The sequence below is a fragment of the Centropristis striata genome, chromosome 23, assembly GCF_030273125.1.
Source record: "Centropristis striata isolate RG_2023a ecotype Rhode Island chromosome 23, C.striata_1.0, whole genome shotgun sequence".
Taxonomy (NCBI): domain Eukaryota; kingdom Metazoa; phylum Chordata; class Actinopteri; order Perciformes; family Serranidae; genus Centropristis; species Centropristis striata.
This window is the reverse complement of record NC_081539.1, coordinates 24,532,808-24,545,603: the sequence shown is the minus strand read 5'-3', so window position 1 is coordinate 24,545,603 and position 12,796 is coordinate 24,532,808. Positions and strand designations below refer to the sequence as shown.

At 45.2% G+C, this 12,796-nt stretch overlaps 1 long non-coding RNA gene and 1 other non-coding gene across 3 annotated transcripts; one reads left to right on the top strand and one right to left on the bottom strand.

The window, feature by feature from the left end:
• Positions 1-4,733: 4,733 nt before the first annotated feature.
• LOC131961634 (uncharacterized) lies at positions 4,734-6,380 on the bottom strand. 2 transcript variants are annotated; one of them, XR_009389872.1, is made up of 4 exons: positions 6,226-6,376; positions 6,088-6,152; positions 5,885-6,010; positions 4,734-5,183 (listed from the first exon to the last, which is right to left on the bottom strand). It is a non-coding gene; the product is annotated as an uncharacterized LOC131961634 (long non-coding RNA). The 2 variants fall into 2 exon arrangements; XR_009389871.1 differs by having other exon boundaries at positions 6,088-6,380.
• Positions 6,381-11,919: 5,539 nt separating this feature from the next.
• Positions 11,920-11,991, top strand: trnaq-cug (transfer RNA glutamine (anticodon CUG)). Its single transcript has one exon. It is a non-coding gene; the product is annotated as a tRNA-Gln (tRNA).
• Positions 11,992-12,796: the final 805 nt, after the last annotated feature.

Sequence of the window (12,796 nt, the reverse complement as noted above, 5' to 3'; positions counted from 1 at the left end):
TGAGAAAGAATGGAGATTCCCCAGTGGATTGATGCGGTGTAGTATTGTAAGCATACAATATCTGAGGTAGGCAAGAGTGCCATTCGCGCTTTCGAGAGGGAGGCAAAGTGCGCAGCAAATCATGCAGAGTGCGATTGAAACGCTCACACTGACCGTTACCTGCAGGATGGTACGGTGTGGTGCGGGATTTTTCAATGTTGTAGAGGCCACACAGCTGCTGAATGAGTGCACTTTCGAAATTGCGACCCTGATCAGAATGAATGCGTGTAGGGACACCAAACTTCGAAAACCACTCCGTGACGAGCACCTGTGCCACTGTAGAGGCACGCTGGTCACGAGTGGGAATGGCAAGCGTGTATTTACTGAAAATGTCTGTCATCACAAGGACGTTCTCAAGCCCATTATGGGTTGGTTCAAGCAGGGTGAAATCCATCGCCAGGATTTCGTTAGGCTCTGAGGCAAGTAAATGCCCCATAAAGGCACGAACTGGTGGCCCGGAATCCTTAGCCACTTGGCACCGCTCACAAGTCTGACACCAACGTCTCACGTCTGATGACATCCCCGGCCAATAGCACCGCTGCCTGAGCAATTCCAAAGTCCGGCCCACCCCCTGGTGGCCGTGATTTTGATGGACCTCCGTGAGGACTTTGTCCTTTAAAGCAGCTGGCACAAGCACCTGGAGCACCGCTTCTCCCCCATCGGAGCGGGAGACTTGCCGGTACACCACTCCAGCCTGCTCGATCAAACGCCCCCACTGCTTGAGGAGCACCAGAGCTGGTGGAGACAACCGCCTGCGCTCCTCCTGGCTCGGGTACCGTTTCTGTTGCCAAAACACAAGGACTTCCAGAATCACAGGGTCGGCTCGCTGAAGTTCTCCCATGTCTACAGGCAGGTACTGAGGCAAAGCCTGGACAGCAGCCTGATAGGCTGCAGGCTCTCGGGCCTGGAGAGCTTGTTTTAAAGGCGGTGGGAGCTGTGTACCAGAGATGAGTATTTCTTGATCCACGGCTCTGGGTGGATGCAAACGAGACAGAGCGTCCGCATTAGTGTTACTCTTGCCAGAGCGATAACGGATCTCAAAATCGAATGACGCAAGTTGGGCTGCCCAACGCTGCTCGAGGGCTCCAAGCTTAGCCGAGGACAAGTGGCTAAGTGGATTATTGTCTGTGAAGACAATACATTTATGACCCAGTAAGTACTCACGAAATTTATCTGACATGGCCCATTTCAGCGCCAGAAACTCGAGCTTCATGGAGCTATAATTGGCTGGGTTGCGTTCAGTTGGCCTCAGACTCCGGCTGGCAAAGGCTATGGGCCGAACTTTTCCTCCCTGCTCTTGCGAGAGCACAGCGCCTAAGCCTCCATGGCTTGCGTCAACCTCCACGATGAAGGGAAGGGAGAAGTCAGCGTAAGCCAGGACGGGTGCAGAGGTAAGCTTGGATTTTAAAGCCTCAAAACTCTGCCGATGTTCGCTCGTCCATTTTTCGACAACTTGCCGCTCAGGCCGTCTAGACTTGGACGCCACCAACTCGGCCACAAGGCGGTGTAGAGGGGCAGCTAACTTGGCGAAGCCCTCCACAAAGCGCCGATAATAGCTTGCGAATCCAAGAAAGGAACGCAGCTCCAAGATGGTAGTGGGAGGCTTCCAGTCAGCTACTGCTTTGATCTTGCTGGGGTCGGTGGAAACGCCTTCGGCCGAGATGATGTGGCCCAAATAACGCACCTCTGGCTGAAAGAACGAGCACTTGGACAGCTTTGCCTTCAGACCCTCATGCCTTAACCGCTGCAGCACCACTTCCAGCCTCTCAAGGTGTTGTTGAAAGGTGGAGGAAAAGACCACGATGTCATCTAAATACAAAAGCAGCGACTGACATTGCTGGTCCCCAAAGACCCGTTGCATGAGTCGCTGGAACGTGCTTGGTGCATTACACAACCCGAAAGGCATGCGGTTCCATTCGAAAAGTCCAAAAGGAGTGCAAAAGGCAGTCTTAGGTCGGTCGGCCTCCGCCACCGGGACCTGATTGTACCCGCTGGCTAAGTCCATTGTGGAAAACCAGCGGGCTCCAGTGAGTGCATCGAGCGATTCCTCAATCCGAGGGAGAGGGAACGCGTCTTTTCGGGTCCTGCTGTTCAGCTGCCGGTAGTCTACGCACAAGCGCAGACTTCCGTCCTTCTTTTTAACTAGCACAATTGGGGAAGCAAACGGGCTGCAACTCTCCCGGATGACCTGCGCACCCAACAACTGATTGATATGCTCTTTGACCACTTCGTATTCCGAAGGTGGAATACGCCGGTAGCGCTGACGGATGGGCGTGTCGTCAAGCAGCGGGATCTCATGCGTAATCAGGTTGGTGCAACCCAGGTCACTGTCGTGCGAAGAGAAAACAGAGGCATGTTTCCAAAGAAGAAGCCGAGCTTCCTTCTGCTCTTCGGCTGACAAAGCAGACAGGTTAACGGCGTCTATTTGGTCTGGTAGCGTAGGAGTCACGGCCTGTGATGCAACACTGGCCAGGTAAGGTGGAACCTCCTGAACCCCAGAAGGTAAGCTCACCACACAAACCTCGCGCAGAGCACCAATCTCTGTGCGGGGGTAAAGCAGCACATCAGACGTGCCCACATTGACCACAGGTATATACACAGTACCTCCCTCGACTCGAACCAATGCTGGGGATGCCAGCAGACCGGCAGGGAGGCCCTGATCTGAGGGCTCAAAGAGTACACCAGCCCCAGATGGCTGGTTGGAACAGGTGGCTGGAACTAGCTGCATGGTGCCACCAAAGATACGGCAAGCTTTCTTGCCTCGCAGCTTGACCTTGCCAATGACATCTGAAGGGGAAGTCAGAGATGCTTGATGGCATCTCTGCAATGCCTGCACCACAGATTTTGGTGCTTCGGCGACAGTGGGCAGATCGAACAGTGCAGAGCCATGTTGCCCAAACAAGGTGCTATAGCATCTCCGCAAGATGTTCATCCCCAAAACACCCGGGACAGGAGGAGATGAATCAGCTGGAGGGTCCTTGACGACCAGTAGCCCACACCCTGGCAAAATCCTACCACAGAGCTCGACATCCAACTCCAAGTAGCCCAGGTATGGGATGGGCAAGCCATTGGCCGCTTGAAGCCGAAGCCAATGGCAAGACTTAAGTCTCTCTGAGTCCCAAGTCTCAAAGTGCTGATGGAAGAAGCTTTCTCTGACAGTGGACACCATGGACCCAGTGTCCACTAAACAAGGAACTGTTACTCCCCCCATAACCACATCCATGTGTGGACAAGCACTGATTAATTTACCGGTCTCCTCCCCATCCCTAAATATAGCTGGTGAGCCAGTGACGGCTCCCCTCGAACTTTGGCTCTGCAGTTCGACGGGCGCTAGTTTCCCGAATGCGGAGCTGGGTCCCGCCGAGAGGCTGCCCCCATAGAAGCAGACACTGAAGATGGAGGAGGGGCACGCTCCCCTCTGCACTCCCTAGCAAAATGGCCAGGCTGCTGACACCGTCTGCAGATTACTGGACCACGATAAGAAGGAAGGTTACGCTGTGGATTGATCTGCAGCCGAGCAAGAGTTTCTGTGAGACTGTTAAGCTGTTCCTGTTGGAGCTTCAGCATGTGTTTCACCTCCTGCAACTCTGAAGTCTGGGGTGGACTAACAACAGAAAGAGCACTCTTAACACCACACTGCAAACCCATCACTGTAGGAACTGAGTGGCTTCGGCCCCACACACCTCCTGGCAATCCCTCTCGCTCCCACCTAATTGCCTCTGCCCTAGCATCCAGCAAAGAGACGGTAGGCTGCCTGCGTGTGAGTTGTTTTAGTTCGCGGCGGAGAGAACCATCGATAACATTTTCAATAAACTGATCACGCAACAAAACATCCGCATTTGGCATCTCACTGGGAGCACTTTGTTTCACAGCAGACATCAAATTCATTAATGCGAGGGAGAACTCTTGAAGAGACTCTCCATCTTGCTGTCGCCGTGAAAAGAACGCCTCCTGTAGAGCAACATACGAATCAGAGCAGCCATATAGTTCTCGCAAAACCGCAATAATTTTAGCTGGATCACTTCTATCGGTGGCCGGGCGATATTTTATTTCTTCACGTGCCTCTCCCTCTAAATGGTCAAACAGAAAGAACGATTGATCGAAAGTGGACAGGTGGCGAGCCCTCATGCAGGCTTGAGCCTCCTCAATCCACTCCTCTAGACCTATGCCTAACTTACCCCTAAACACTGGGCACTTCCTATCTCGGGGTATGAGGACCAGACGCTCTGTTACACGAGCGGTAGAAGTGGACGGTGCTGGGAGAGGTTCTGCAGGAATGGAGGATGCAACACTAGGACCAGGCACGGCTGTAGCCTGCTCCTGCTGCAACCTGTCATTCTCTGCCCTCAACTGTGCCACCAAATCCCTCAACTCTTGTAGCTCTCCCTCCATATTTTTTTTTTTTTTTTTTTTTTTTTTTAAAGTTACAACTTAGCTGTGAATACTGATGCTACGGCTACAAAAATACAATAAATTCACTGCTGGTTCGCTTTAAACTGCTGTACATTCACACTCACACTAACAAGCTGAAAACAAAATAACAGAAAAGAACAGAACACACGTCTCCACCTCCACTGATTTGATCCTGCCGACCAACGCCAAGTTTGTGGCGGCACTAGGGGTGATTTACTAAGTTATCTCTCAAATGATTTTTTTCTCCTATCCTGCCGACAACGCCAAGTTTGTGGCGGCACTAGGGGTGATTTACTAAGTTATCTCTCAAATGATTTTTTCCTCCTATATTACCGACAACGCCACCTTGGGTTAGGGCCCAAGGACCCGTAGGAAAGGTCAATTATCAACTATTGTAAAAGGACACAGGTTCGTTCAAAACAGGGAGGTTAGGAGACGGAGTTCAAAATGTCATACAAAACTTTATTGTTAAAAATAATCACAAGGTCTGGGATAACGAAAGAAATAAATACGAAGCGAGCCCAACTGTAAAAGGGGGTGCGAGCTGAGGCTTACCGGCTGGAGGAGGGGTCAACAAAAGGGAAGTGACGTCCAAAAAAGAGGGGAACACCCCATTCACACAGCAAAACGTGAAGTGCACACAAAATAATCTTGAATGGGAATCACACGCACACAGGGGACCACCACCACCCAGGAGGAACCACCACCACCATCACCGTCGGCCTCCAACTCTAGGAAAATAATAAAAACACAGTTAACAGGAGGGCACCATCAAAGAAACAAACAATATCCCAAAACATAAATGGCTAACGAATGATCAAATAAGAAGCTAAAAAATAGTAAATTTAATTGATCAGAAATCAACCAAACTAATGAAAAAGAAAATTAAGGAGTCTCCAGCCAGAGATAAACTCAACAGTTAATCTTAAATCAATTAATCCATTTATAAAGCAAATTTCCCTCCCAAAAGAAAATTAAATAATTTCAACAAACTCCCCAAAATAAACAGGTTATTCAAACAAAACAACAAACAACTGAGATAATAAGAAATCATCAAAATAGGTTAACCAGAGAAATAAACAGAATTACACCACACCTTGATTAATTACATTAAAACACACAAACATCCACGCACACACACAGTCCGATCAGGTGGCTGAGTCTCCGAACGGGACTCTTAATGTCCAGTGCAAGCGGAGCCACACACCCAAAACCCACACTGCGTTGCGTGCAGCAGCAGCAGCAGGAAACAGGGCCCGCCGAGAGACACAGGTCGGCCGGGAACGGCCGCCAGGACCCCCACACCAAGCCGGCGAAGTAGCAGCAAAGTAGCGGTAGCAGCAAAGTAGCAGGCAGCAGCAAAGTAGCAGGCAGCAGCAAAGTAGCAGTTAGCCGCGGCTAAATAGCCGAGATCACTCTATACTGTTCTTACTTGGCCGTGACGGTCAAGATACCGGTTTCCAGTCCGGTCGGTTTGCGTCCCCACCAAAGAGGGAGAGGGGTGAAGAGGGTCGGCGCAGCGGGGGAGGACTGCCACCACACACCATGCGACCAGCAGCTGTTAGAGGGAGAGGAGCGGAGATGGCTTAGCACCTGGCTACAAACAATTAGCAACGGTGGCTCACAGCAACTCACCTATGCTCCGGTCAACCTAGGCAACGGCCCAAATGCATCACCACGGCCGCCTCAGTAATGCCGATCTACGACAAGATTATGTTTTAGTTAAATAATACTTTTATAAGTGAAAAACCGGCGAGCTAAAGGTGTGCCTACCTGTGCTATGCGGTGCGCAGCAGAGACAACGACCCGGAAGGGGGCGGGCCGAAGAGGCAGGAAGCGAAAGGGCAGAGGGGGGGGACCTGTCCTACTTTTATCCTCTCGGTGTAAACAGTGATTGGCTGAGGAGCCAAGTAGGGCAGGGTGAAACCAAAAATATAACAGTGCCTCATACCACTACAAAAGGATCTCAGAGGATCGGCGACTGATTGTTGACATAACATATTGTTTTTTATAGGGAAAGATGGTCAGATCAACAGATCTTCCACGTCAGAGAAGCAAAGTAAGCTGTTGGTTGTTGTTGTTGTTTACCCCTATACACACAGTTTATCACGGGATCTCGCGGTCTCCCATATGTTCAGGATTATCCCGTGTTCTCATTATCTCGCGTGTATACAGCTGGCTCACTATGCTGCCATTCCGTGGCCGTAATGCGCCCGGTGTGAATTGACGTTGGGCAGAAGACGGAGCAAAACCGCGGTGGAGCCGTTCCGCGGCTGTCACGCTGTCACACTGTCCCCAGTAAGTGAACACCTCCTGTAGCAGCAGCACATGCACACTGTACTGCTACAGAGCTAACTGTAGCTAACTGCAGCTAACTGTACCTAACTGCTGCTAACGGCAGTGCTTCTTAAGAAGCCGGCCTCCGGCTCATTAGCGGCTCATTAAGAAGAGTAAGAAGGACTCGCTGGATTTGTCTCCAGTAGCTTTCTTGAAAAATAGTCGCTAAGGGGGTCTGAAAAGTCGCTAAATTTAGCAACAAAGTCGCTAAGTTGGGAACACTGCTATGCCGGCTTTTAAAAATGGCATGTTTTGTTGTCTTGTAGAGTACTACGTCACATCCTGCTTAGCGATCTATCCAATCAGTAACCAGGCTGTTTTCAGGGGAGAAAAACGACCCTACTCTTCGACAGGCAGGAAAAAAGTCCAGAAAAAAGTCCGCTCTGGACTGTTCGTATTCAAATAGGGGCGTTTTGGCGAGTGAGACCCACCTCATTCCGGGTATTGCCTGGTAGTGGAAACAGCCCTATTAAGAGTGAGCCTCAAGTGGCCATTTGAGGAACTCCGATTTTTGGCACTACTGTGATGGCTTTATATTAATGTTCAGACATTACCATTTAGGGACAACCAGTGAAATGGTTGAAAGACAAACAAAACCATAATAAAAATAGTTGACAGCTCTTGTATATGCAAAGTCAGTGACCCTTTAGTTAAAAACATTTGTCATAATCGTTATTAGGGGCGTACTATATACAGTAATTTTGGTGCATGTCATCCTGCTCTGTCTCCCTGATCACTGCTGAAGGCTGAAAAATTTATTTATGAAATATTCTTTTAATTTATTTACCTTTTTTTATTATTTTGGTGGATTGGTTTACAGAAATACTGTAGAAAATCCAACACATAAACACGCTAACGCTATAAACTTCGCCGAGGAGTCACAAGAGGACGTTGCTTTAAAGCTTGGGAACCACAGGTCAAGGCCTTAGACAGCCAAAGTCATATTGGGAAACCAAGGATCTACTGTTCTAGAAGACTTTGTGCACAGAAAAAGGTCATGGTCATGATGTTTGATATATTTAAGTTACAAAAAGGTATTATTTTTGAATTGGAGGAAACCTCTCATTGCAGTGTTATTTCAGTTCCTTTGAATGAAATTTGGGTGTTGCCAGTCGCTGAGGCAGCATAATTCCAAAATAACATTCACGGCAGCACCATATGCCATGATTGCATGATTGTTGTTTTCGCATTCTGTGGTGTCACAAGCCGAGCCACTTTGCCCTCCATAGTTCATCCTCCAAAGCAGATAGGACTGCCCGTTCCGTGTTGGGTTTGCCCTCAACCAGGCACTGAAATGTTGGTTTGAGCCTGATGGATTGGGCTGTTAAGGAAAGTGGAATCTTGAAAGGAGTGCAATTTGCACAGACAGTGCCTCATTGAGGTGGCTGTGTCATCCCTCCGCATTCACAGGGCCAGTTAGAAAGAAAGTTCTCAGAAAATATGATTTTAAACTCATTTTATGCCGTATCCGATTACCAAGCCAGGACGTTGAGTGAATAACCAAATAACAAATAACCTCAACTCATGTTCCATTTATTCACTTTTTTTTCCATTGTATCACCATTATGTACACTTGTTCACACATAAGCAACCTCTAGTTTATTCATACACTTTTAAATCATTCAAAAACTTAACACATGTAAGTGGTGTAAACAGGTTTTACAACACACTTTTGAATGTTAATAATAATAATAATAATAATAAGTGGGGGCAGCACAGTGGTGCAGTGGTTAACATCGGATATGTGACTCAAGTCATTTGGTCCAGTTTTCAAATAAGTCCCAAGTCACTTTTCCATGTGCATGCCAAGTCAAGTCAATGGAAGGTTATGCCAAGTTGAGTATTTTTAGCTATGTTTTCATCTCTACCAACTCCTGAAAACAAATATCTGTCTGCTAAACGCTACATCATTGTATGCTAACTAGCTATGTGCTAACTTTGACACCAGTTTGGTTTTAGGCAGGTGGATAGCAGAACTTTTTCACTGAGAACAGATTATTGCTGCATGTGAAAACTGATGAGGGAGATACAGCTGAAGTGCAGCTATCATTTTCATCATTTGATTTTGGGTAACACTTGAGATTAGGGAACACATATTCAACATTGACGTGACTGGTGGCTCCCTTTGGACTAACATTGGCGCAAATTGACCCACTTTGCACCAATGGTAGTCTAACAGTGACCCACTTTGTAGAGTAATGATTGACATTACTCATCCAATCATCCAAAAGGAGCCACCAGTCACGTCAAAGGTCTGGCTTTTTGCCATTTCCATGGTTTCACCGCTATGTAGAGACTTATAAAGTCCATACAAAGTTAAGCATATTAAGATCGCAACTTCCTTACTTACTACTAATAAGCAATAATTCTGAGGTGATTGAGGAAAAAACTCTTAGTTAATGTCTTGCTGGTTGTACAATAAGGCCATGCAGAATAAGGCATTAATAACTACTTAATAATGACTAATTAAGAGCCAATATGTTACTTATTTGCATGCGAATAAGCAACTAATTAATGTTGAATATGTGTTCCCTAATATAAAATGTTACCGAATTTTGTTTATCCTATTGTAAATGAGCTTTTATCTTATTATACCTGGAACAATCCTTCTTGTCTGATATTATTTTTGCTTATATAATATGTAACTTTTAAAATGTAACTAAAACGGCTGTATAAATAAATCTTACTTAACTTTACTACCTATAAATGCTTCTGTAGGGGGTAAAAGGAGGCAGTTATATTTCAGGGGTCTCTCTGATCAATCTTCTTTTACACAGTATTTTGGAGCCAAGGTCCACATCAGGACGCTGTTGGAAGTCTTATGAGGGCAGAGAGTGTTTCCACCAGCCGTCGTCAGTTGTAACAGCAGCAGCAGCGGGCAGACAGCAGAGTAAAACAGAAGCCACAACCACTCATAACATAATGACAGCCGGGGGATCACAAATAAGACATAGAGGAGAGCAGGGCCTGGTGTCTCTGTGTAATATTTCATCACAGAAAAGCTAAATAAATTCCTCACTACAGTCAAGTGAAACCACGTCAATGCAGCAGATGTAAGAAATGGCAGCTGCCGGAGGAATGCGGTTTGGCAGCGAGTGAGGCTGGAGAGAGACTGGAAGGTCCTCTCACGTTAACACTTTGTGTTTGGGAACACAAAGATACATTGTTGACGGAGTGAGCGGGGTTTAATCTCATGTCTGCCTCTGCTGTGTGTATATATGTAATATATATATATATATGTATATACTTGTGTGTGTGTGTGTGTGTGTGTGTGTGTGTGTGTGAAAAGGTCAGGGTCACATGGAAAAATCCCACACAAAGCGAGCTCCATGTGTCCAGACCTAGAGAAACTCCCAGGACATATTTTAAAAGGATGGCATTACAGAACAGTCAGAGTGGTATTTAAAAGGTATGACACACACACTTTTTTTTTTTTTTTACCATTTTATATTGTGATATTTAAACATACAGGGAGGTGGAGAGACACAGAGACAGAGTGAGACCTGGCAGGCGGTATGGCATGAGTGTGGCAGCCAGTTTTGAAGGCCAGCAAATAAATAGGCCTCACATTTCTCAAGCATGCAGCTGGAGCCAAAACTGTAATGTTACCATAAATCTGGAATCGAATGGGCACACTCGGCCAACGCAGGAGCCCATTCTTCCAGATGTTAGTTATGGAACTCTTATTTTCTTTTATTTTTTCCCCCTCTCCCCCGTCAGATAAATATATACACATGTTAGGCGTGAAATCATGGAGTGGTGCTGTCTGGATTCACGATCTCGTCACGGGTAATTCGCAGTTTGATGAAGTCAGGTTACGATTTTACTCACTGCAACCATTCTGCTTTAGTGGACTGACATTTATCAGACATCTAATCCTGTCCAGGAGACGGTACGGGGCTGTGGGGTAAACTGCTGCATCAAACACTTCATCTTTCTTCACATACATCACAGCCCGTTAATGTTGGGAGGAGTGATTATTTGTCTCAATTTATGCCTCCAATGGAATACCACACTTTGGAAATATTATCTGACTGTCTCATCTATATTTATGATGCCTCCGTGTAACCAATGTATCTTTATTCACTGAGTGTAATTTGAAAAATGACCAAGTTTCATCACTTTTGAATTCTGTTGGAGTGAACTATTAGTCACATTTTTAAGCCATCTGTAATCAGAATAGTGTTTTCATAGTGTGTAAAGTGTAATGGAGAGCAGCTGGTATTGATCGTCAGCTGAGTCAGCTGTTAGTGTTTAATACTGATGGTGTGTTTATTGTCAAATCCTTGTTGAGGCATTTCTCATTTGGTATTAAATATGCAAGGTGGAGTTATAGAAAAAAATAGGATAAAATAAAATCCAAGGCAAGAAAGAAAAGGCAGCTTTATAGGTAAAGCATATGTCAGTACATTAACTCAGGTATTCCACTTCAGAAACATCTGAGGTATTTGTGCTTTAGTTGATTATGTCTAATTATGTAATTATAATTTATACTGATACTCCAACACATTTATCCAACAGTTGCACTAAAGGTTGTCATCACTTATTTCACTTAATCACTTAACCCTTTGGAGTTTGGGGCTATTCTGTTGGTTTTTGACTCCTTTTCGTCGTATAAACGACTAAAAAAGTGTTCACCCTGCCATGTTGGTATCATTGTTTTCAGCACAACCTCATCTATATGACTTGATTGTTATTTTTTTCATTTTGAATTACTGGATCAACATTTTGAACACAAAAACACACAAAATATACAAAAAACACAAAAAAAAAATAAGAAACACAATAAAATTACGAAAAACACATAAAAAACACACCAAAAATGACAAAAGAAACCCACACACAAAAAACTGAAAGAATACACAAAACACACCAAAAAACACACACGTAAAAACTCGACAAAAAAACCCCAATATACTTTGACTTTTCTGTTTTTTCTAAATTTTGGACATCCTGTAATATGGTGTTTTTCTGTGATATCAGGATATATAGTCTCAACAGACTATAATTGGGTGGCATACAATATTATGGGGTTTTTTTTGACAAAAATTGACTGCCAATAGTCTGTTTGCTGTTGCTCTGCTCCAAATTTAGTGATTAGTTTCAAATTCACTAGAGACCCTATATATAGGTTCCATGGTGTAATGGTTAGCACTCTGGACTCTGAATCCAGCGATCCGAGTTCAAATCTCGGTGGGACCTGATACTTATGTAGGTTTGAGGCGGTAACCTTAACAGTTTCATGTCGTTTAAGAGAATTAGTGTTGGTGTCAACAACTGTTGAACAGGTTGGACTAGACCTGAGTGCTCTTTCAAGTGCTACTTCACCCTTTCACTGTCCTTAGAGGCTCCTCACATCTGATCTTTCATGTTGGAAGTAGTATTTGTATGTATAAGTTGTCAATGCAACACGTTTTTAATGGTGTTTGGAATCAGGCCTTGTATGGCAACCAGAGTATAATGTTATGGTCCTTTATTGGGCGCCACAGGAATGAGATCTTAAACCAGGAAGTAAGTTAGTATTTTTATCGCCCTGGGGTCTTTCCTCTCAAACCCAATGAGCATTCTGAATGGGTTTTTGGTTAGATGCCCAAAATAAGGTCTGTGGTTAACACAAGCTTGTGAAGTTTTAAAGTTTCCTTAAAAAAGCATTTGCTAACAAGCGGCTAAATGAGGCTAGAGTGGTTGTCTGGGACATTAAATGTCATCATGAAGGACACAGACGGTAACTCTCTCATTAGTCCATCTTACAGCCCTAGTCATGCCCTTCAGTACTCTTGCAAACTCTTGTAGATTAGGTTAATAAACAGTATATTAGGCTACCGTATAACTAGCTTGTCAAAACCACTGGTTAGCTTGTTGGAAATCATTTGTAGCATAATGCTAGTGACTTTGTTTTTTTATAACTTCAATTTTTATTGAGTTTTCACATGTATATAGGCAAAAACAATACAGCAAACAAGGTACAAGTTAGAGTAACAGTAATAACACTAACAAACTGTCTGGA